Source organism: Kogia breviceps, chromosome 9, assembly GCF_026419965.1.
Source record: "Kogia breviceps isolate mKogBre1 chromosome 9, mKogBre1 haplotype 1, whole genome shotgun sequence".
Classification (NCBI taxonomy): domain Eukaryota; kingdom Metazoa; phylum Chordata; class Mammalia; order Artiodactyla; family Physeteridae; genus Kogia; species Kogia breviceps.
The window spans coordinates 11,805,585-11,831,862 of record NC_081318.1 but is presented as its reverse complement, the minus strand read 5'-3'; the positions used below and the strand labels follow the sequence as shown (position 1 = coordinate 11,831,862).

The 26,278-nt window shown below is 41.9% G+C and overlaps 1 long non-coding RNA gene and 1 pseudogene across 3 annotated transcripts in view; one reads left to right on the top strand and one right to left on the bottom strand.

The window, feature by feature from the left end:
• The window catches only part of LOC136791963 (uncharacterized), a 94,572-nt gene that overhangs the window by 35,319 nt on the left and 32,975 nt on the right, over window positions 1-26,278 (bottom strand). Inside the window, exon 1 of one of the 3 annotated variants that reach the window (XR_010842046.1) lies at window positions 23,659-24,583. The exons of the other annotated variants lie outside the window; for them this stretch is intronic. This is a non-coding gene — a long non-coding RNA (uncharacterized lncRNA). Of the gene's footprint in view, window positions 1-23,658; window positions 24,584-26,278 lie in introns of those variants that run through there. 3 annotated transcript variants of the gene reach the window in all.
• LOC131762961 (taste receptor type 2 member 39-like) lies at window positions 1,618-2,277 on the top strand (annotated as a pseudogene).

Sequence of the window (26,278 nt, the reverse complement as noted above, 5' to 3'; positions counted from 1 at the left end):
TTAACTGAAACCAAAAAGGGGGTCATAACTCTAACTTATAGCCAAGAAGTCTAGGTGACAACCTAGACTTGGGATTGGCATCTGACATGGAGGGTAGTCTGGAGGGACTGAGCCCTTAACCTGTGGATCGGATGTCATCTCCAGGTAGATAGCGTCAGAATTGAGTTAAATTGTAGGGCACCAAGACAGCGCTGCAGAATTGCTTGCTGTGGGGGGAAAAAAACCACACGTGTTTAATGACCAGAAGTGTCCAAAGTAAAGTGTTCTGTGTGAGGAGTGAAAAAAAAAAATCTCACAGGTGGTTTTTTTTTTTCCAACTCAATTATTCTTCCCTTAAGCACTGAGGGCATCGCAAAAGACCACCAGGATAAAAAGTTACAGTTAAGCCAACCCTGCCTTCAGTCTTTGGTGCACACAAAAGGATCCACAGGGGTAGGTAGTATAACATAGTGAATAAGAACAAGGACTCTGGGACCATGTGACTCAGGTTTGAATCCCAGCTCTCTCTCTCCTTCTCCGTCTCCCTCTCCCTCTTTGACTTTGGACAAGTTATTTAGCCTCAGCTTCCTCCCCTGCAAAATGGAGATAATAAAAGTATATTCTTCAGAGGGTTGTTGTAAGGCTTAAATTTCATGATATGTATAAAGTGTCTGGACAGGACCTAGCCCATAGCTATAAATATTTGAAGTTATTATTACTTTCAATCAGCTCCCTGAGGGCACAAGTGAAACACAGTTATATGGTGACTTAGTGGACAGATGGTTGACTTAACTAGAGCTATTAGAGAACACAGCTCTTGAGCTTCCCTGGTGGCGCAGCTGTTGAGAGTCCGCCTGCCGATGCAGGGGACGTGGGTTCGTGCCCCGGTCCGGGAAGATCCCACGTGCCGCGGAGCGGCTGGGCCCGTGAGCCGTGGCCGCTGAGCCTGCGCGTCCGGAGCCTGTGCTCCGCAACGGGAGAGGCCACAACGGTGAGAGGCCCGCGTACAGGAAAAAAAAAAAAAAAACACATCTCTCAAGACTATGTTAGTGATTTATAAAGGAGCGTCTACTCAAGTTCCTCCCTGGAACCCACGATTGAACTCACACACCAGTGCGTCCAAAAGGACCCGGGAGAGGATGAGAAAACAACTCCTTCCATCATTTGCATCTCCAGATTTAGAACTAAGAGTTCTAAAATAAACAAATGGAGTAGATTTGGAAATGATGCATCAACTGCTTCTTCTTGTGAACAGTGGGAGCTATCACAGATCCACCCATCACACGCTAGGGAGACATTTTCCTCCAGACACCAAAGAGAAGCAACAACTCAGGATGACTGAAACCTGAAATCCCCCAGAAAATCAACTGTCACCATCTCGCATCATTTTGATGTGAATAATTATAGGCACTGAATGCGTCCTTGGTATCACTGCAGATGGGTTCATTGTGGCTATAAATACAGCAGAATGGATTCACAACAAGGCAGTTTCTACAAGTGGCAAGACCCTCCTTTTCCTGAGTGTCTCCAGAAGAGCGCTACAAAGCTTCATGATGCTAGAACTCACCTTCGGTTCAACATCCCCACATTTTTATAATCAAGACATTCATTGTATATGATACCTTCAAAGGAAGTTTCATGTTTATGAATTATTGTAGCCTCTGGATTGCTGCCTGGCTTAGCTTCTTCTACTTCGTGAAGACTGCGGATTTCCCCTTCCCCCTTTTCCTCAAGCGGAAGTAGAGAATTTCTGGTTTGACGCCCTGGCTTCTGTGACTATCAGTGTTTGTTTCCTTGGACCACAGCATGTTCTTCCTCAGAGACATGTACACGGTGCATTGCAACCATCCTTGTTCTAGCCCCTCCTTCAACTCCACTAAGAAAAATTACTTCACTGACACCACTGTGATCAGCCTGGTTCTTTTCTTTCACACGGGAATTTTCGTGCCTCTGATCACTTTCATCCCGGCTGCCACCCCGCTGATGACCTCTCTCAAGAGACACGCCCTACACATGGAAAGCAATGCCACTGGCGCCAGGGACCCCAGCGTGGAGGCTCACGCGGGGACCATCAAAGCTATCGGCTATTTTCTCATTTTCTAAATTTTCAATGCAGATGCTCTATTTCTTTCCATGTCCAACATCTTTGATCTCAGCCGTTGCTGGAATATTTTGTGCAAAATCATCATGGCTGGCTACCCTGCTGACCACTCCATTCTACTGATACAGGACAACCCTGCATTGAGAAGAGCCTGGAAGCGGCTTCAGGCTCACGCCCACCTTTACTTAAAAGAGTAGACTCTATGATCCACGGCCAAAGCACCTACCCCAACCAGCTCCGCCTGTCCCTCACCTAGACCTCTCTCTTCCTGCCTCCTTTCTTCCCCAAACCTGATCTGATCCTTTCACTCGATCTGTTTTTTGTATTGCAATTGGATCTGCATTCCTCTTTTGCTTCATGGGCACAATCTTAGTGATGCCTGACATATCCTTCACCTCAGTCTTCCATTTCTACCTCCCCTTTCTCTATCTAAAGCAGTGATTCTGGACACTGGCTACACATTGGAATCTCTAGGGAAATGGGGTTTTTTTTGAAAAATACCAATGTCCAGGCCTGACCCCAGCTCAGTGAAGTCAGGATTTCTGGTGTTGGAACTTGGACAATTTGTTCAGTTCTCGAGGTGATCCTGATGTGTAGCCAGAGTTCATGTAGCGACCAAAATAAAGGAAGGCTTTGCAACTTGAACTTCCTGCAACGCCTCTCTTTCCCCATCCACGTGTCTTTTAAACAGATTCAGATTATTCGGGAAGCTTTCTGAGTAACAGCTGGAAATGCATTTTATCTCCATCCTCCAAAGACATTTGGAATATTTATCAAAATTAACAGTACATAAAATATCTTTCAACCTAAAAATTACTGAGAACTTTTCCCATAGATAAGATATGGTTTTATATATATATATATATATATATATATGAAAAAACTATGTGCAGGAAGATGTTCACTGCAGGACTATTCATCAATGAGGGAACTCATATCTGGAATGGAAACTTATGCAAACATTTTTAAAGTGAGATGGATGCATGTGGCCTGAAATGAAAAGGTCGCCAATACATCGTTAAGTACAAAATGCAAGCAGATATTTTATGATTCCATTTATGTTTTTAATGCAATATAAAGGCTTCTTGTGTATATATACATGTAGATATAATGTTTCTGGAAGGATGTACCAAAAATGGTTTAACATAGGACTTCTGAATAGTGGCATCAGGTGTCTGGGGATAAAAGAAACATTTACACTTAATTTTATAGCTTTTTGCGTTTGAACCATTTAGAACATGTATGCACTAATTGCAAAATTTTAAAAGATTTAGTTTTTTTTAATTACAAAGAAAACTAGGTAAGTGAGCAACGTTTGAGGGAAAGAACTGTGTATCTTAATGAGTTCATTGAAACCATTGTTTTTTATAAAAATGCAAAACTTCAAAATCATAAGTTAAACATCTCCACTCCTATCACTACCTCCTATTTTTCATTTTATTTGCTCAAGGGCTGCCATGGAAAATCGCCAGCGTTCAATCCACTGACATTTCTAGATTCTCTGTCCCTCTATCAACCCCTCTTCTTCACTTTCCTTCACAGCAGTGTGGAATACTGGTTAATCATACCCACACCCTTAAAAATGTTTTCAGCATATACAGATGAAGTGAGATGATGGCTGAGATTGGCTGTGAGATAATTCAGCCGAGGGCAAAGGGGTAGAGAGATTTAGATGAGTCTCATGTTGATGATTTTTTTCAAACAAGGTCTCAGGGACACAGTGGTTCTTTACACTAGTCTATCTCAGGGTATGTTTGACATTTTTCCTAATATATTTTTTATATAAATGAATTATAAAACACTTTCATTTCCTGGTCCCTGTTTGCCATCATCCCCATCATGTGGAATAACTGCACATCTAGAAGAACCCGACTATTTAACACCACACATTTATTTCTAAGCAGCCTGATGTTGCCTGAGCTCTCTCACAACTGGATGAAGTTATGTTCCTACAGATTCATGCTCTTCAGCCTCAAATGAGTAACATCACTGGGCACTTCCATCCTGTATTTCCCTAAAGAAATCATTCATTAACTTCCCATGATGACTATCTCATATCTTTTCCTCAGTCCTCAACCTCCAGTCCATCATCTCTCTGCCTTATTTTCAACTGATGAAGTTGCCCTTACATTTTCTTTTTTTTTTTTTTTTTGCGGTACGTGGGCTTCTCACCGCCGTGGTCTCTCCCGTTGCGGAGCGCAGGCTCAGCGGCCCTGGCTCACAGGCCCAGCCACTCCGCGGCACGTGGGATCCTCCCGGACCGGGGCACGAACCCGCGTCCCCCGCATCGGCAGGTGGGCTCCCAACCACCGCGCCACCAGGGAAACCCTACATTTTCTTTTTTGATAGAAGGAAGTCATTAGGAGGTCATTCCTTCACCTTCCCATTAGCGAATCTACAAAAGCACGAATTTTCTCCTACATTTCTAATGTTGCAATAGAAAGAGGGCCCTTCTATGAACATAGATACAGAGAACAACTTGGTGGTTGTAAGAGGTGGGGGGAGGAGGGATGAGAAAAATAGGTAAGCTGGTTTTTTTTTTTAAGTTCAAATAAAATTTAAAATTTTTAAATAAATAAATCTAGGCAAAAGGAGATATTACAGATCATAATCATGAATTTGAATGTGTTACTCAAAATTCTAAGAGCTATTTTTCAATGTGCAATTTCAAAATATACACGTTGAACACATGTGTACATTTCTGGTCAATATATAATTAGTAGTGGGATTTCACAGTTACAGAATATGTGCATCTCCAGCTTTTATAGATGCCCCTAAACTGCTTTCCAATAAAGTTCACTGTATTTTCATACACAGTGAAATACTACATAGTACTGGAACAAATTCAGATAAATCACAAAAATGAAATCTCATAAACACGGATATAAGAGAGGACAGATATTACGGTACAATTTTTAACAATGTAAGCATTACCGAAACTGCTCTCTGCAATTTTAAGACAGGATATGTGGGGTGGCTATTGTCTAGAAAGGAGCAAAGGGGGACTTCTGGGGCACTGGTACCATGGTAATATTTTGTTTCATGATCTGGGTGCACGTTACTTATTTTTAGTTTGTGAAAATCGATGAGTTATATAACTTCAATGAAGAGTTTAAAAAATTAAGTGGCTATACAGGTATATATGTATTTGTGCATAAATCCTTCAATTAAAAGGTTTTAAAAATCCTAAACAAAAAAAAAAAACAAAAAACAGGATGAATGAGATGTGGTGGTGTTGGTGGTATTAAACCAACCTAGCCAGGAAGGCTCTGTGTGAGTAAATAACATTTAAATAAGAAATAGTTTTTAAAATGATAAACGCAAATCAAGAATTTAGAAAAATAATTACAAAATAAATCTAAGGAAACCATAAGGAAAACATGATTTATAAACATAATTCATTAGTCATTTCATGAAATATCAAAAGGGGGAGAATTAAAAATGAATATAAGAATTGGTTCCTTGCAAAAAGACAAAATTAGTAGTGTTAACTTATATAATTGAGAAAGAAAGACAAAGGAATACACAAAATTTTTGAAAAAGGAAAAGTTACCACAAACTAGAAAAATTACAATATTCTTAAGAATCTATTTTGTTCAACTATAATAAGAGTTTGAAAACCAAGATAAGATAGATGTTTCTAGAAAAACTGTAGTTTACTAAAATTGACTCCAACAGAATTAGTCATTGTAGTTGAACTATAGAAAGTTGTCAAGAACCACACCCCCAAAGTGCTAAGAATAAATGTCTTCACAAGGGAATTACAAGGACTTTTTTAAAGCAGATAATTTCAAGCCTATGTAAATTCTTTCACAGAATAAAAATTAAGAGAAGCTTCCAAATTTGTTTTATAAAATCAATAGAATTTTGATATCAAAACACAAAAAAAACTGCCTCCCAGAAAACTACAAACCAACCTCACTTACCAATATTTAGGCAAAAATGCTAAATAAAACTCAAAGAGATCCAAAATACAAGTTTATTCCATAAAAGTAAGATGGTTTGGGGCTTCCCTGGTGGCACAGTGGTTGAGAGTCCGCCTGCCGATGCAGGGGACACGGGTTCGTGCCCCAGTCCGGGAAGATCCCACGTGCCGCGGAGCAGCTGGGCCCGCGAGCCGTGGCCGCTGAGCCTGCGCATCCGGAGCCTGTGCTCCGCAATGGGAGAGGCCACAGCGGTGAGAGGCCCGCGTACCGCAAAAAAAAAAAGACTACTATAATATACCCCAGAGGTACACAACAGGAGATTTGAACAAGCAGAACAGCTACCATGTCACTGAGTGGAAAGAATCAATGTCATTAAATGTAACATTTCCATAAATGAATCAAAATTCAGTGTGATATACACAAATGCCAAAATTTTTCTATACCAACTGATTACAAACATTATGTGGAAAAATAGGGCAAGCATATCTAGAAACATTCTGAATACAAATCAAAAAAAATGAGGGAGGATTAATCCCATGAGATAAACCTGTTATGAAGCTAACATTCAAACTAGTGTGATATAGGACAAAAAATAGCCAATGAAACCAAGTAGAAAGTCCAGAAATATGAGAATTTAGTATATGATGAAAGTAGTATAGCGAAACAGTAAGGAAGTGATGGATTAGTCAAATAAATGGTATTAGAACAGTTAGATAGCCTTCTGGAAAAAGACAAATTTGGATGCATCTCCCATATCTTATACCAGGATAAATTTCAAATGGATCAAAGACTTAATGTTAAAAAAATTAAACGCTAGAAGAAATCTTGGAGACTTCAAAATTAACTTTGGAGTTGGGGAAGACCTTTCTAAAAAGAAAAAAAGAAAAAAACATAAAAGTTTATTAAATCTGATTACATAAAATAAAGAATCTATATGGCAAAAACTACCACAAGCAAAGTCAAAGACAAATAAAATACTGAGAAATAGTATCTGTTGCTCACATCCTGGATAGAGGCTAATTTTGCTAATTTTTTTTTTTTTTTTTATTAAGGATCCTTAGTTTTTTGGGGGGTTTGTTTTTTGGGTTTTTTGGCCACACCATGGTGCTTGCAGGATCTCACTTCCCCGACCAGGGATTGAACCTGGGCCACGGCAGTGAAAGCCCGGAACCCTAACCACTAGGCAACCAGGGGACTCCCTAATTTTGCTAATATATAAAGGGCTCATACAAATCAATAAGACCAATTACTAAATTTAAACACTGGCAAAGAATATGATCTGGAAGTTACAGAAAATGAAGATGGCTCTTTAAAATTAAAAGCTTACAAAATGCAAAGAGGTATATAGAAATAAAAATTGTAAATCACCCATTATCCTTCAACCCAGAGACAACTTTTGCTAATATTTTTTAAATGTGCATATGTGTGGTTGAACAAAATTGGACTCTGAAAATAAATTTCTGTGACATTTTGTTTTTACTTAACATCTTGATGTTTATTTCCAATTTTATTAAATTGCTTTCCAAAACCTAAAAAAAAAAAAAAAGTTAAAAATGCTCAGCCATAAGCATAACTTATAACAAGTGAAAAATTAAGACTACTCTAATTTTCACTCATCAGATTAGCAAAGATCAAAAAGTTTGGTCACACACTGTGCTGGCGATTACAGGGACCATGCAATCTCACAGACTGATGGAGGGTTAACTGCTACTTCCTCAAATGTAGTTTAGTAAGACCTATGAAAATTATGAAGGTATATCAGTCATGAGAAAGAAAGACATCCTGCCATTTGCAACGACATGGATGGACCCTGAAGACATTACGTTAAGAGAGATGAGTCAGGAGAGAAAGAGAAGTGCTGTTATGATATCACTTGTATATGGAATCTTAAAAAGCCAAACTTGTAAAAACAGAGCGTAAAATGGTAGTTACCAGAGGATGCAGGGTAGGAGGATAAGATACAAATGTGCAAGGAGTACTAAGTAAGCTCTAGAGATCTAATGCACAGTAGTGAATACAGATAACAATATTGTATTGTAATCATCAAACTTGCTAAGAGACTAGAAGTTAATGATTCCAACCACTAAAAAGAAAAGATCATTATGTAATGTGACAAAGGTACTAATTATTGCTGCAATAGCAATCATATCACAGCTTATAAATGTTTCAAATTAACATGTTGCACACCTTAAATTTACACTACATGTCAAATATACTTCAATTTACAAAAAGAAAAAGAGGAAATGCTAAAAAAAAATTATGGAGGTACATACATTTACTTAGCAATTTTATTTGGGGGATTTATCTTACAAATATACTCGAATACACAAAAAGTCACATTTGTTGCAATATTCTTTATAATAGAAAAAAATGGTAAAATCAAAACATCCATCAACAGCCATCCATACAAAGGAGAAAGAACAGAGGGCAAGAAGGAGAAGAGAAAAGAAAGACACAAATGTGCTTATATGTGGATATGGAACAGCTTCCAAATGTATCATGAGAGCCAAAAAACAAGTTTAAAAATCAGTGCCTTTACTGTACTATCATTTGTATTTAAAAGGGTTTTTTAAAAATACCTGAGGCTTCCCTGGTGGCACAGTGGTTACGAGTCTGCCTGCCGATGCAGGGGACACGGGTTCGTGCCCCGGTCCGGGAAGACCCACATGCCACAGAGCGGCTGGGCCCGTGAGCCATGGCCGCTGAGCCTGCGCGTCCGGAGCCTGTGTTCCGCAACGGGAGAGGCCACAACAGTGAGAGGCCCGCGTACCACAAAAAAAAAGCAAAACCAAAAATACTTGAGCGTATGTTTGCTTTCCTATATAAATTCTCTCTGGAAGATTCTAACAAGAAACTAATAACATTATTTTCTTTCAAAGAAGTTAATTGTGTGGCTAGGAGAAAGGAAGAGAATGGAAATTTTTCGCTATACACATCTTTGTAACTTCTGAATTTTCAATGGTATAAACATATAATCTTTTCAAGAAATGAATAAAAATAAAATCAGAGGTGTTTTGTGATATGTGTTACTAAAGGTTGAGAATGAAGTCATGTTTACTGTATAAAGCACACCAGGCTTACTAAAAAATGCTTACTGTAAAGGCCACTGCCACTCGTGTGTTTCCCTATCTTTGGTCTGTTTCAGCCACAAGTGGCAAAAAAGACTTTTTTCTCAAGTTATCCAGAACTAGCATATGATATGTGACGGCCACTCTCAGAAGGCCAGGAGTATTCTCAATGTGTGTCAACTCGAGTTATGAGGACATGTGTCTCTGGTCCAATAAATTTAAAAAATACTCTATTAACCATAGCAAACAGGTTTATCACCCCAGCTCCCCTCAGAGCCTTTAATTTGCCAAGATGCATTGAGAACCTCCATTTGGAAGTTTTAGAATGAGTTCCTATTTTGTGCGTTTTGAATGGGATTGTTTATCGCTGGAGGTATAAATCAATTTTGTTATTGACATCCCTCCCTTTTGAGCTTTCTGATCTCTTATACTTTCTTCATTATGCTTACATTTATAAAGTGGTTTAAGTCTGCTTTGTTGAACTGTCGTTTTTTTAAATTTCCTTCCTTTTCTCAAACTTGAAATAAAATTTTTTCAGACTGAAGAATGTTCACTGAGATTTCTAACAACGTAAGATCTTTGTCTGCTTAATAAGTGTTTGCTTACGTGAATGAAAAATATTACCTGCCATATCAGTAAACAAAGGATGTTGCAGCCATGAGCCATCACATTGTAGCCACCCAGATGGGGAGCCCTGAGGGAATTCAGGATGGAAACAGAATGCCCGCCATCAAACCATCAGATACTGCAGGCACCCGGTGCATCCGGGATGAGAAAGCACAGGATATTGACCCCAATAGCTGAAGTGCAGATCAAAGGAATGATTTCAGCGAGCCCAGATTCTTGCATCTTCCCATACATAGAAAAGCGCTAAATTCCTTAACTTGTGCTACATTCCTTAACTTGAGGTATCTGGTTTGCTTTAATTGACAGTAATCTTTTGATGTCCTGACTACCTGGTCTTTGTTGCAACAACTCCTATATCCTGGCTTCCCCCCACCCCCCTTACCTATTCAGAACGGTCTCTCAGAGTTATCTGAGATGCTGTGTCCCGGGCTTAAGGCCTCAGTTTTGTCCGCCAAATAGAACATAACTCTCAACTTTTAGGTTGTGCATTTTTTTCAGTCAACATGTATAAATCTAAAATGTAAAACATCTCTCTAATTGAGTCCTTTATTCTCTATACACGAAAAAATGGTTTCTAATTTACCATCACTATTGGTATGACAAGCCCTAGAAAGCCGCCTTTCTAAGTTCTAGTACATTAGTGATAAACGAGCATCCCCCCATCTCATCTGCTGACTTTTTTAACGAAAGAATTTCTTTTCCTCAGCGCTAGAGCAAGGGTAACCTACAGTCAACTTGAGAAGGCCAGAAAGAGATGTAAAAAATTAGAGACGAAAAATCAACTGAAAACAAAATCTGAGGAACCAGTAATTAAGAGAGGGCTCAGAGAAGAAAACTGGGTTGAATCTTTTAAAAAACTGAATTATTTAACAACAGTAGCAACAATGACAACAAAATAACCACAAGTGTGGAAAGTGCAAGGAATGGTAAGAATAACCTGTTTATCCTTGAGCAAACAACTAAACTTTCCAAATTTTAACTTCATCATCTAAAAATGAGAGGGATAGTAATGCTGATCTCACAAGGGAGTCCAGAACAATAATTAAGATAATTTATACATGGTAAATGAATGATACAAGACGGCCATTTCGTTATTTTTTTATAAGGCCATTTAAGGGTAGCAACTAATGTTGAATCACCAATCTCCAGAAGTTAATCTGTAATAAATGCACCAAATAAAACTTATTCCTCCTTCTCTTCCTATCTGCAAAGAATTAGGTTAAATTCCTTCTGAAATAGAGGCACTATTTCTTTTTCTTGTCAGGAAGAAGCAGAAGAAGCTTGTCCTAAGGGTCCCATTTTCTGAACTTCAACATCCATGGACTTGTAAGAAGGGAAAAATAAAGGCAAAGAGCAAAATCAATAAAGACCTTGAAACTCTCAAGCGTGAAAGAGATCCTATAGACCACTTGAATCCATTCAGAGCAAGTCTGGACTTTAGACGGAGTCATTGCTCATGTCCTGGAATGGAAAGGACCACCGTCCTGAGACAAAAAAGGGTGAACTGCCCTCCCCCACTTCATAACCAGTCTATAGGACAATGGATAAACATGGACACCTTGGGGGGAGTCCTCACTGGGCCGAAGACTTAGCTGCACTAGACAGCATTCCTCACATGTACCGTCCTTAAAAGCTACCAACACGTAATACGACTTTTTGTTGACACCATGAAAGCTGTCCAGGAAGGAACATGACTGTTTCAGGTGTGAAACATCTCATCTTTACTTGTGATTTGATCCCTCCTAAAGATTCTGTTATTTTTTTTTTCAAGTACTTGATATCCAAAATGATGGCATGGTTTTTTCTCACCTTAGCAAATGGATTTTGAATAACATACTGGATGCCGAGAAAACTGGCAGGCCAATTTTGTCAACACCTTTTCCCATCTCATTATTCTTAAGTTTTAATGAAGACATTAAGTCAATAAATATCAAAACATAGCTATGGGCAGCTGGAAATAGGTGACGGACTTCCCTGGCGGTACAGTGGTTAAGACTCCGGGCTTCCACTGCAGGGGGCACGGGTTCCATCTCTGGCCGGGGAACTGAGATCCCACATGCCTCACAGCATGGCCAAAAAAAAAAAAAAAAAAAAAAAAAAAGCCATCCCCTGTGAGAAAATATTTATGGAAACAATTAGATTCTTCATCAAGCAGCTCCCCAAAGCAAGTAATAGATAATTGGGGAAGTACATGTCACATGTCACGATTTTTTGTCACTGTTTTCTGGTAATATCGTGAGGTTTTACTTTCTTGTGAAATAGCTTGATTGCTAGAAAGCTATTAAAAACCTCATAACTCGGGATTTCCCTGGTGGCGCAGTGGTTGAGAATCCGCCTGCTAATGCAGGGGTCACGGGTTCGTGCCCCGGTCCGGGAAGATCCCACATGCCGTGGAGCGGCTGGGCCCGTGAGCCATGGCCGCTGAGGCTGCGCGTCCGGAGCCTGTGCTCCGCAACAGGAGAGGCCACGACAGTGAAAGGCCCGCGTACCACAAAAAAAAAAAAAAAAAAAAGAATCCACCTGCCAATGCAAGGGACACGGGTTCGAGCCCTGGTCCTGGAAGATCCCATATGCCATGGTGCAACTCAGCCCCATGTGCCACAACTACTGAGCCTGCACTCTAGAGCTCGTGAGCCACAACTACTGAGCCTATGTGCCACAACTACTGAAGCCCATGCACCTAGAGCCCGTGCTCCACAACAAGAGGAGCCACCGCAATGAGAAGACTGCGCACCGCAACAAAGAGTAGCCACCACTCGCCACAACTAAACAAAGCCCGCGCGCAGCAACAAAGACCCAATGCAGACAAAAATAAATAAATTAATTAAAAATATATATATATCCAAAAAAAAGCCTCATAACTCAAATTCTCAGGTATGGCTTTTTAAAAATGAGATTACCAATACTTATAAAAACATAATAATGTTCCTCATTTATAAATCTCCCCCCCAAAAATTACAGAAATGAAATTAAAGTTGTTTCACTTTTTAAAAATTATTATTATCAAAGTAATACCAGCTTTTGGTCAAAAAAAAAAAAAAATCAAATGCTGAAAAGGTGTTTTGTGAAAACCATCAGTCTCCCTCCTCACCTCAATTTCCACTCCCCAGAAGCTACGTTTTTGTTAATTTCTGGCTTTAGTTCTGGGGTGGTTACTTTCACAGGTCCAAGTGCATGTACCCAATACATATACACATACACATACATTGCTTTATCCAACTGTAAACAATATCCATTGACTCATCACCGTAAAAGATGAGGACTGAAATGTCACTTCCATTGCTCTCAAATTCCCCCCGTCCTCCTCCCAAATTTTAAGAGTTCTATTACTACTTGTATTCCTTATTCTTGTTGCCTCAAAATTATTGAATGATCATTTTAAGTTTCAATTTCTTGTTCTACTATTTATAGTTAATGACTATCAACTCCACATGATACAAAAAGGCTATATTAGCTCCCCTTGACTTCCAATGACTTCTCCCACTTTCTACTTTCTAACTTCTGAAAGCAACGTGCTTCTTTTACATTGTAATATGCTGTTCTGTAACTATAGTTCAGTCTTCTATGCTTTATCTATGACTTTATTTTAAATGTGGAAAACCAATAAGCAGCATTCCTAATGTTGTTATTAAAAGTATTATTGGACTTGGGACCAAAAAGAGCTTTCCGTTAAGTTCAGTGACACAGTCAATAGACCCAGATAAAAGGAGACTGTTTCCAACATAAAAATCAAATGCATTTTATTTTCTTACACTTCATCATTGACTCAACAGCAGGCAAAGTTTAGTTTGGGTTTGTAATTCTGCTCAATTGTCTTCCTTTATGTTGTTTAGATCATACATACCCCCAGAAAAGATAAGTATATACTTTACCATTTCCTCAAAGGAATTCAGATTTTTGACCATGTTACTATAAGTTAGATGTAATCCACTTTTTTTTTTTTCCCAGAAGCAGCTTTCTCAAAGCCCTTCATCCTCTTATTCCATTCTTGACAAATAGCTCCTAACCCTGACTCATATTTATTACTGGAAATTCCTTCACTGAATGTCTCAGTTATATCCATCAACTGTTTCCTAGATCTCATGTCTTACTTTTTTTAAAAATTGAAATATATTTGACATATTGTGTAAAGATGTACCTGTTAACTTAATACATTTATATATTGTAATATGATTGCTATTGTAGTGATAATTAGCACCTCCATCATGTTACAGAATTATCCCTTTTTTAGTGGTTGGAATCATTAAGTTCTAGTCTCTTTGCAAGTTGTCTATATTCACTATACTGTGCATTAGACCACTAGGATGTATTTACTACCCTTTATAAGTTTGTACCCTTAAACAACACCTGTTCAATCCCCCCAACCCCCAATCTCCTGGTAGCCACTATTTTACTCTATTATTTCCTACCTTTCTTATTAGAATATATCCTCAAGTCACTTGCTCACAAAGATTACCCTCAAAAAGTAAATTCTCTCAGGCCTTGAATGTGTAGAAAGGTTTGGGGGTTTGTTTGTTTGTTGTTTGTTTCTTGCCCTCACTCTTGACTGGTATTTTGGTTAATTCTAGGTCTAAAATTATTTCCCTTAAGTACTTAGAAGAAATTTCATTATCTTTGAGCATTCATTGTTACTAATTAGAAATCAGAATGCAACGTGTACCTTTGTCCTTTGTTGGTTTTTGTATTTTCTTTCTCTAGGTTTCAGGATCTTCTTTTTGTCCTTAGTGACTCACAGCATTACACTACATCTAGATGTAATTACAGTAACCATATAATACCTAATATTTTTAATGTAATTTAAAGTCTAGAGGCAGGAGAAAATGCTCCAGGAAGTTATTAAAGAGCTTGGATCCTTCTAGTTTCTTATGCAATCCACGCTTATCACGTTTCGGAACCTCCTGTTCATGGCCCCAAGGATGGGTGTGACACACTGAGGTATCACCTCTACTTTACATGCAAAACTGAGTATATGGACACCCCTGCAAGGAGGTCTGCAGAAGAAATTATTTTTCATTGTGTGTGCTTTTACTCTTAAGAAACCCAGGGTACTTATAATGAGAAAGAGGGGAGAATGATCATGGCTTAGGCAGTTAGTCTCAAATGTTCCACTTGATGAAACTTATGTAAGACTAATTCAGGGTTTATCAATCAAAAGACCATGTTTTTCATCAGCACTAAGAAATTTTCCTCTATTTTTAAAAAGTAATTGCTTCCTCTCCATTTTCTCTAATCTTGCTCCCTGAAATTCCATTCAGCCAGATTCTAGACCTCCTGGATTAAACATCTGTGTCTCTTATCCTTTCTGTTCTCATTTTTATCACTGATTTTTGCTCTGCATTCAGAGAAATTACCTTGACTTCATCTTGCTCTTCCTGAAGTCATATATTAACTGAACGTAATTTTAAATTATATTTTTCATTTCTAAAAGCTCCTTCTTGTTTTTATTTTTAATAGCATCCTTTTCTTGTTTTATGGATACAATATCTTCTCTGAGGATATAAGTCTGAATTTTTAAGTGTCCTTTGATTTTCTTCAGGGGTCATTTACTCTGAAAGTTCATCCTGGCTTTCTCTTACAAGCTATGGATTTTGCTATTTCTGATAATCCTTGGTTACTAATTCATGAGGGAAAATGAAAGGCTGTTTTGCATAAGCAAGTGCTTCTCCCCAGTAGGACAGTGTCCTGAATCGAACGGTTGATGGAGAGCTCTGCTTTGTAACTGGCTCATCCACCCGGTTCACCGGGATTGGCTTCTGACAAGTGGCTTTTCTTGTAGGTATGTGAGGAATCTGACATTAGCCTGGAAATCTAAAATGTCACAATAAGAAGGAATCGAATCTATGTGCACACACCAGCACTAGAAGCCCTAGTTCTTCCTGGGAAATGTATTCAACTTCTCTAGAAATGAAGTGTCAATATGGGGGCTGCCAATGGTTCTGTGTGCAGTGGTGGGGAAAAGTCGGAAGGGATCTCCGAAGCAGCTACCTGGCACACAAAATTTTAATGATACCTCTGGTTTTGCACCATGCCTGACTCACTATCCAAAGCTAGGAACCCTAAATCCAGGGCCCTGGATGGGGCAAGCTGATGAGCCAACTCTGCACGCTCCCAGAGGTCAACCACGCGCCTAGCCTGAGCATCCTCTACTCCACTTTGCCTATGATACGTTTTCATTGATGGTCCACATGCAAGAAATGGGATGAATTCTCTAGTCTGCTGCTGGCTATCCCCACGCCTCTCTCTTCATCATTATGATTTTTCCGCCAATGGAGTCTCAAAAGAAAGGGGAGGCAAATGCATCTGTTTGGTCTAACATTTAAAATCAGAAACCTTCTACAAACTTTTTTTTATTCTGCAAGAACCTCTAAGCATATTTCAGCACCTTAACCTTTGATGCCTACAATGTTTTATTCTGGACCATCTTGGATGGCCCAAGTCTTAATTTTGGATCATAAAAATGCCCCCAAACTGGTTTTCTACACGAAATTTCTAAAGAAATTTTTGAACTGGAACACTAACTCCATTGATAACAGGCTGATCTTGTTTTTGTTGTATGTCAGTGTTTTTCTCACCTGTTAACAGACCTGTTAATTCCATTTTTTTAAAATTTATTTTATTTATTTATTTATTTTTGGCTGCTTTGGGTCTTCGTTGCTGCACACAGGCTTTCTCTAGTTGCGGTACGCGGGCTTCTCATTGCAGTGGCTTCTCTTGTTGCAGAGCACGGGCTCTAGAGCGCAGGCTCGGTAGTTGTAGCATGCAGGCTCAGTAGTTGTGGCTCGCGGGCTCTAGAGCGCAGGCTCAGTAGTTGTGCCGCAGGGGCTTAGCTGCTCCGCGGCACGTGGGATCTTCCCGGACCAGGGCTCGAACCCGTCTCCCCTGCATTGGCAGGTGGATTCTTAACCACTGCGCCAGGAAAGCCCTGTTAATTCCATTTTGTGACTCCTCTTTGGAAAGTTTATCAATCCTTTAAGTTGGTGAAACAGTGGCACCTCCCAATTCCCTTTTCTCTGTAGTTTCATAGAAAATTTCCAGAAAACTTAAATTCATGAAAGCTGATTCTTGGGCTAGAGATGAGAGGTTTTATCAGTAAGTTGTTAGTTAAGTGTTGTTTTTCTTAAAATAAAGAAAAACATCCACATGGGACCTCTTAGCATGTACTCTACACAGCAATGTGCAGGTCCCTCACCATTATCTTGGGAATTTTTTTCATAGGAGCTGAGAACAAACAGAGAAAAGATAAAAGTAGAATGTAGGCCATCCCAGCCGACTCTCACTTGCCCGCCAAGTACATACGAAGGCATGGTGGCCGATTCCCTGAAGTCTTGTGCCTATCTCACCATGGAGACAGTCTTCCGGCCATCAAGTAATGGGATTCTGTACAACAAACCTAGCTGAACGCAAAGATGGAGCTACTGGTGCCAGGAGAATGATCAAGAGAAGGGCAGTTTAAGAGAGAAGAGAAGGGTGACATACTGGACACAGGGGTCACAGCAAGAGGAAAGTGGGTTGCAGGTAGCAACTCTGCAGATGGGAAAGATGGGCTGGTGACTGGATAGTTATTTGGCTTGGAGACCACCTTCTACCGTTAACCAGCAGCCCGGCGCAAAGCACGACAGACTGTCTCGAGTGGGGTGAATGTAACACGCAGTGAGTGAGTTTTCCCAGAATTATGTTTTCACCCACGGGGTGGATGGGGGGAGGGGGGTTACTCGAATATTAAACCAATTACTTTAAAATGTAAGCTGCTTTTTCACACATTCGATGTGCGAATTCTAAAATTCATCCCTACCTTACCTCATCTAGGATTTTAAAAATTCCTCGCAGTGCATACATCTGCCCAGAGACCAATTCCAATCGCTGGACTAGAAACGGGAGGAAAGTCGTCTCCAGGCAGGGCTCAGGACCAGTGAGAGGCAAGGGACGAGAGGCTGGGAAGTGGTGGGAATAGATGAGATGGACTCTCAGAAGACACTGCCGGTACCAGAAATGAGGAGGAATTATAATGAGACTGACTTTGAAAGAGAACTTCAGACGCTTGAAAAGCCCAAGGTAGACGCGTACTGCACTTTTTTCTCTCTCCCTGAGCAAACCCCTCTGTCCTCACTATTCAATAAGAGCCTCAAAAAGCCAATGGCTTCTAAATTTGTGTCGTCCCATATCTCACTCTTGAACCCCAAGCCTTCTATATCCCCAAAGTCCTTGCTCCTATCTCCTTTTTGGATGCAGATTTTTGCTAAACTAATAACTCTGTCTCTATCCTCTGCCTTGCAAGTGAAAGCTCTTTCCGTTTTAAGAACTATTACGGACTGGCATTTACATCTGAGATTAAAAATAACCCTCACCAGACTGCCTGTAAGATGTGGTTTTTCTGAGAACCTGCAGGCCTTGAGAATGCAAATCAGAAAAGGATCCAATTGCCACCAACACTTCTAGAGAAAACTGCCATGTGCATCTGCATGCCAGATCCCGGATGTCTGCAAATAAATCAGTGGCTCGTTCAAACCAGAACCCAGGCACAGATTGAAAGCTCACGTGGAGGTGGATTTGGAAGAAGGAGTGAAAAGGACACGGCTCTGGAAATTGGGATGGATGAGCCCAAGTCACTGTCAGAAGAGAAGGGGGCAGCACATTCCTCAGTGTCTAACCCTAACCTGACTTTGAACTGTACCTGACTTTGAACTGTATCGACAACGTTCCTTTAGTTCAATGGGTATCATTTGCAACTGCTAGCCCTCCCTCCCACCCTCCCACCCCCAAGACACCTTCCTATACTTTCATTAACTACATCCTTTTAAAGAATGTCACCATTGCCAGGGACACGTTTTCAGGCCTGGAATAGACAGAAGTGATTTTACTGAAAACCTGTCAATAAAGTGATAATAGTAGCCCACCATGGCACAAAGTAGAAACAAAGTCCTGGGGGGACCTTTAAGATGGCTGGAACGAAGTGAGAGGGTAGCATGGACATATACACACTACCAAATGTAAAATAGATAGCTAGTGGGAAGCAGCCACATAGCACAGGGAGATCAACTCCTGCTTTGTGACCACCTAGAGGGGTGGCTTAGGGAGGGTGGGAGGGAGACGCAAGAGGGAGGGGATATGGGGATATATGTATACGTAGAGCAGATTCATTTTGTTATACAGCAGAAACTAACACAACATTGTAAAGCAATTATACTCCAATAAAGATGTCAAAAAAAAAAAAAAAAAGAAAGAAACAAAGTCCAGTTTTACCTTCCTTAGGGAACAGATTTTCCCGAAATCACTTCTATCCACACACCTGAATGTAGTAATCCCATTAACTCTTTATCTGGCCCCCTAAATACCCTATCATAAAATAACAGTTAAAAAATTAAACCTGTTTTCTTTAAGATTCTATGCTTCCAAATTCTGACCTGGCTTTCCCTAATGGGCTGTGACCTCTGGTCTGCAGCTTCAACTTGTACCAAACCTTCCCCACTTAGGAATTCCACAAAATGTGTCTGTTTTAGTCTAGAATAGGCTGCAGAACCCATGGTCCTGCTTCCCTTGTTTCTAGGGAACACACTGATGTCCTTAGGGGTGAAGCGGCATCACATTTGCAGCTTCCTCTCACACAGTTCAGAAAAAAAGTAATATGTATACAGTTGGTGTTTTGCATTCGTGGGTTCCACAGTCTTGAATTCAACCAACCACAGATCAAAAATATTGAAAAAGGAAAAAAAAATTCCAGAATGTTCCAAAAAGCAAAACTTGAATTTGCCAGCTGCTGGCAACTATCAACTATTTACAAAGCATTTACTTAGGTATTATAAGTAATGTAGAGATGATTAAATGTACAAGGGAGGATGTAGAAGATTGTACGCACATACTACATCATCTTATAAAAGGGACTTGAGCATCCTCAGATTTTGGTATCCACAGGGGAATGGGGGGGTGATTGGAATCAATCCCGTGCAGATACCAAGGGACAACTGTCTACATATTTAGAGAGAAAGACAAGAAGCTAGTAATGCGGGCTTCCCTGGTGGCACAGTGGTTAAGAATCCACCTGCCAATGCAGGGGACACGGGTTCGAACCCTGCTCTGGGAAGATCCCGCATACCGCGGAGCAACTAAACCCGTGCGCCACAACCACTGAGCCTGCACTCTACAGCCCGCGAGCCACAACTGCTGAGCCTGCGAGGCACAACTACTGAGCCTGCAAGCCACAACTACTGAGCCCGCGTGCCACAGCTACTGAAGCCCAGGTGCCTAGAGCCCGTGCTCTGCAGCAAGAAAAGCCACCCAATGAGAAGCCCGGGCACCTCAACGAAGGGTAGCCCCAACTCGCCATTTACCCACACGCAGCAACAAAGACCCAACGCAGCCAAAAATAAAAATAAATAAATAAATTTATATTAAAAAAATAGAATCAAGTAATGCAGTAATGGTAACATTTCGATCATCTGGATGAAGGATATGCAAGAGTCCTTTGTGCTCTTCTTGTGACTTGTCGAAAAGTCTGAAATTAAGTCAAAATCAAAGTTAAAAGAGGGATTTCCCCGGTTGCACAGTGGTTAAGAATCCGCCTGTCAATGCAGGGGGACACGGGTTTGTTCCCTGGTCTGGGAAGATCCCACATGCGGTGGAGCAACTAAGCCCGTGTGCCACATATACTGAGCCCGTGCGCTGCAACTAGAGAAGCCCACAAGCAGTAATGAAGACCCAACACAGACAAAAAAAAAAAAAAAAAAAAAGTTAAAGAAAAATTACCTGAAGAGCATTGTGAGCTTTAAAGGAATTAATATCTATGGGAAAAATGCTCTATAAATTATAAAGTGCTACATAAATGTTTTTAAACTGGAAGATTACATCAATGAAATTCATTTGATGTAATTTTAAAAATAAAAAAAAAATTTTAAGTTTCAGTGGCTTAAGAAAACACCTATTTGTAACAGAGCAGGAGGACTTTATGGGGCCTTTCCAGACGGACCCCTGCCCCATATCCTCTGCTTTAGCTCCTCTCTGAAGTACCTAGATAATAGTATCTGATGCACATTTCCTGAGTTGTTTCACAATTGTTAAAACCCCCACCAAATGGAGGAAATTAACTACTTGATGACCATGAGCACGTAGCCCCCAGACCTACAGGCACCTAAGGATTGATCATGTAAACCCGTGACACCACCCTGTTACCTCACCATCAACCAATCAGAATTGTGCACGAGCTGATCACATACCCCGGGATGCACCCCACCCCCCCAAACCTTGACTTTAAAAATACTTTGCTGAAATCCATCCTGCTTGGCACCCTTCAACAAACACTGTACTTTCCTTCACCACAATCCAGTGTCAGTAGATTGGCTTTACTGCGTGTGGGCGAACGAACCAACTTTGGTTCAGTAACATTTCTTTCTTGCTCCTTCAAAGGCTTCTGCATGCCCGTGCCCTCCAAGTGCAGCTGTTCTCCATCTCAGGCATTCAGGCTGCTTGGAGCTAATGTTCAACCACCTCAAACGAGGCCCAGGGGTCACCTTAGCAAGGGAAGGGAGCTTGTGAGCCCTTGCTCTTCTATGCATTGGTAAGGATATCACAAATCTTCTTCCACTCAGGACCAGAACAAATGACACAGCCCCGGCTACCTGTAAGGGGGGCAGGAAATGCAGGGACTTCCAGGCCATAATAGTGGAGCATTCCTGTCTCTGCTCCAGTATCTCCTCTAGTTCCCATTTTCTGCTGAATCCTTGTATTTCTCAAGATATGTGGGAAAGGAAAAGGAGAAGAAAGGTATATATCTTATTTTATTCCTTCATTTCTCTTCTAACCACCTCCCAACGCTCCAACTTGGACTCCCTACCTGACCCCCAGTCAAATAGAGCAGGAAGCATTGCCTTCTTTAGGGATGGCCCAGATCAGGCCACCCCTGCTCAGAAATGTAGTGGCTTACACTTGTCAAAACAGAAAACAATGCTCTCCCATCACGGGTATCATAGACGTGGGGTCTTGACAACAAATGAAGACAGCATTGAGACTAAAGACAGGCAAATAGTAAACAATAAGCGTGTGAGAATTTCCCAAACCCACAAATACTGTTCAACACCCAGTATACACCTAGACTCTTCACATTTAATATTCTCAACAGCTTGTTTACACCCAGCCAAGTTCCAGCCACCTTGGAACAGACACATTTTGGAGGTCCCAGTACAGCACAAAAGGTGTGTGTGAAGCCAGAGCAACAGCAAATCTCCTCTGCGACCACAGAGCATAGATAATAAACCACCGCCCCATTGAAAGAAAACAAAAACAAAAAGACAAGCGCAGAGCACAGGGCTACCAGCATCAAACACCCAGACAGACGGAGGAGAATGAGGCTCCAGGGAGAGAAAAGAGTGATCTTAAAGCAGGGCAGTAAATGAAGAAATCACACGGCTGCTTGGAGTTTACTGATTTATGCACCCAGAGAAAGGTAATTAAGCAGCTCTTCAGGGAGAATCGAGTTACAAGGGTCCCCGAGCTCACGGGTACCTCATTCCACCTTCATGGTAACATTCTCACCCGCAGTCACAGAATAAGGACGGTTCTACTCCTCCCACCACAAACCGTGAAAATCTGGCACCAGAGTAACACCCCCCCCCCCCGCGCGCGCCCCCGCTTGCTCTAGTCACAGCCCTAAGCCTTGGAGTGCGCTTCCCAGAGCTTAGCTCTTCCATCATCTCCTGGGCCACCTCCTGAAGCAAAGCCGCGTGATAACACACCCAGCACACACCTAAGGCAAGTCTTATTTCTTGCCTCCTTCCTTCCTTCCCTCCCTCTTTCCTCCCTACTCTCCTTCCTTCAACCAATTACTTACCAAGATCCTAACGTGTGGCCAGGCACAATCTCCTTAATTTAGAAAATAAGACTTTACAACGTGCAATTTAAAAGGAAGAAGCACCTGTGTTCCCAGGTAGATAGCTAGAAATACATGCAGAGAGACAGAATCCAGCTCCGGCTGGATATTTCTGCCCACCCACCCGAGGAGAAAGAAAAAAATCCAGGTTTTTTTCATTGCCCATCCTGGGTAGAACTGTAGGCATAAAAGCAGCGTGCACCCACAGGGGTAGATACATAAAATCGTCCTACTTCCCATATCTGCCAAGCACCTGAAGTAAAGCTTTAAAAGTTCATTCCTGAGCTTCCCTGGTGGCACAGTGGTTAAGAACCCGCCTGCCAAGGCAGGGACCACGGGATCGAGCCCTGGTCCGGGAAGATCCCACATGCCGCGGAGCAACTAAGCCCACGAGCCACAACTACTGAAGCCCGCGCGCCTAGAGCCCGTGCTCCGCAACCAGAGAAGCCACCGCAATGAGAAGCCCGGACACCCCAAGGAAGAGCAGCCCCCGCTCGCCGCAACTAGAGAAAGCCCACGCACAGTAACGAAAACCCAACGCAACCCAAAATCAAAAATAAATACATTAAAAAACAAAAACTGATTTAAAGAAAAAAACAGTTCATTCCTATTTAGAACCTAAAGAAAGGTGAATTCTGCTTAACTGTTCCCTGCCTCTCCCCTCGTCACTTTCGAGTGTGTTTCTTCTCTCTGGACCTGGAGCTCTGACGAGGGCCGGGCCCACTTCTCCTGTTTCGCATTTCCCCAGGCCCTATACTGATGTGGAAGGCACACAACATTTGTTTATCTTATGATAAGCGTTATCCTCATCGCCAGCTGCACTCTATCGTGACCACTCCACTCCATTCAAGCAAACCAGCACCTCACTTCGCGCATGAAACCTGCAGCCATGTTTGGTGCTCCATAATCTCAAAAACCACCACCACAGAAACAAAGCCATCTCACCCCAAATCATTACCTCCCTCTTTCAGAAAGAACTGTGAGTAGAATATGTTTGTCACTTTTGAATGCTTCGAAGAGTCATTATAATTATATATAAACACACCCCATATAATAAAAAAACAATAAGTAACTTTGGTTTTAATAATGATCGCCACTCACAGTTGTTAGTCTGTGTCTACGGCCTCGTCCATAGACAGGTTGCAGGTCCCAGGAGTGAAGGAAGCAGGCTTGTCCAGCCGCAGGGGACAAACTGCGGTTTCGCTATCTCCTTGGTGTCCTCAAGAAGCCCACGGAAGTTTTCTGGCGATGGTTTCTGGGTTTGGGCAGCCATACGTTTACACGTGGGGAAGCACGTTGGTTGGATTCGGAGCTGCAGAGGTGTGAGCTGCGCCCCTTCCTGCGGAGCCATATGCCCTGGCTTTGCCTGCCAGCACAGACTGCAGACCGTCTACTTCTTTTTCCCCTATGTGAGTGCCAGTAATTCAGTCCGGGTCTTTCCAGCCTTTTCCCACTCTTTTCTCTTCTCCCCTTCCTCTACCTCCTCCCACAAATTTCTAGGTAAGAGAAGAATCATCCGGTGTTCCTGAGAACATAGGGAAAAGCACGGGCTTCCGGAGGCCTCCCCACTGCTCGGCCTCCAGGTACAGATGGCTCAGCATTCAGCCGCCTCTCCCCTTCTAGGAAGAGGGTCTTTTTAGTTCATGGGGTGAATCAACAGAATTTTGAAATCCCCTCTCCCCCAAAATCATCTCGTACCAGGTTTCTCCAACGAGCCGGATTCTGCAAGGGACCCTGAAAAGCGATTTTCTCTCACCCCATCATTGCCTTTGGTTTTACAGCCCAAAAGTTCTTTTTCCAGCCTCGAGCAACCTTCCAGGTAGAGCCCGAAGGCTTTCCAGACAAGTCAGGAATTAAAACAGCATAATCTTCGGTTAAAAAAAAAAAAATTCAGTTCTATTGTAATCAAAACCATTATCTTCCACTTAATTTAAAGTCCGTCCTCCCTCCAGGTAGGCCTGAGCTACACAGCCGCTCCGCCCCAGGGACGCGGGAAGAGCTGGGTGCGATCTCTTCATCAAACTCTTTTCCCACTGGCTCAGGCACCTCCCTTTCCTGGGAGGAGCCTGGGAAGAAGGAAGTTGAGTCAGCCCTCGGTATCCCAGGTTCCTTATCTGCAGATTCAAGCAGCTACAGATGGAAAGTATTCGGGGAAAAAAGTTCCAGAAAGTTCCAAAAACTAAAACTTGAATTTGCTGGGCACCCAGGAACTATTTACAAAGTATTTACATTGTTTTACTCTGCCATTTTGTATAAGGACTTGGGAATCTGCAGATATCCTGGGGGCGTGGGGCAGGCAGGCCCACGAGGATCCTGAAAGCAACCACCTGCAGATACCAAGGGAGGACTGTAGAACGCATAGAACATTACTTAACTAGTGCTGGTGCAATCTGGCTACTCCATGCCCAAATACTGACTGTCATTGGCAGAAAATAACTCCCCCAAAGCTGTCCACATTCTAATCTGTGAAACCTGTGAATACATTACCTTCCATTGAACAAGGGACTTTGTGGATGTGATGAAGTTTAGGACCTTCAGGTGGGAAGGATTGGCCTGGATTATCCAGGTGAGCCCAATGTAATCCCAAGTGTCTTTATAACAGGGAGGCAGGAGGGTCAGAGTCCGAGAAGTAGGTGTGATGGTGGAAGCAGAGGTCAGGTGATATCATTGCTGACTGGGAGCTGGGAGCCGAGGAAGGAGGGCAGCCTCAAAGAGTTGGAAAGTTCAAGGGCAGAAATTCTCCACTTGAGCTCTCAGAAGAAACACAAGCCTGCTAGCACCCTGATCTTAGCCCCCTGAGACCCATATTAGACTTCTTGACCTCCAGAGCTAGGAGATCATGAATGTGCATTGTTTTAAACCACAAGTTTTTGGTAATCTATCAGAGCAGCAATAAGAAACTAATATGCTGACTCATGGAGAACTTTCCAGACTCCCACAGTGGGTATCTTGGCATGTACTGTATGGCCAGGCTGCTCAAGGTGGCTGTTCTCTTGTTCTCCATACATCCCCTACTCGACCAGCGCCTGCTTCACCTACACCTACTTACAGGACTGACCTTGCCCCTCTGCTAGTTTCCCTGGTAACCAATGAGCCAATCTGACATCAATTCCCCCTTAACTAGCAATCTCTGCCCTTCCATGGCCACCCCCCCTACCTCTACCACCCCCACCCCGGAGGGATGACAGCCACCTTGTCTGGCCTGCAGTCCACCGCATATGGTGGGGTGTGGCTCCAGGACCTTGCCTCCAACATGTAAGATCCCCCATCCATTAAACCATTGATGTCTCTGTTGCTGACTCTGGGCTCTTTCTTCTGTCTTAAAGCTGGGCACGCGCACAGGCCTTGTAGGCCTTCAGGGTACAACACAACGCGTACCTTTCTCGAAAGCACTGCTTCTCAACCAGGGGCAATGTTTGCCCCCCACCCCCAGGGGGTATTTGATAAAGTCTAGAAACATTTTAAATTACATTAACTGGTGCAGGGGGAGGGGGGCAGTGATTTCTAGTGGGTGGAGGCCAGAGGTACAGCTGACCATCCAACAACCCACAGGACAGACTCCTACAACAATTATTAGGTCCAAAACGTCAGTAGTGTCAAGGCTGAAAAATCCTGATCTAAAGCAAGCAATGAACTCTTTGGCTTCTTAGAAATCTCTCTTCTGTCCAACAGACAGCCCCCCTCCAAGAGGGTCCTTTCAAAACAACTTGAGATTGATTCA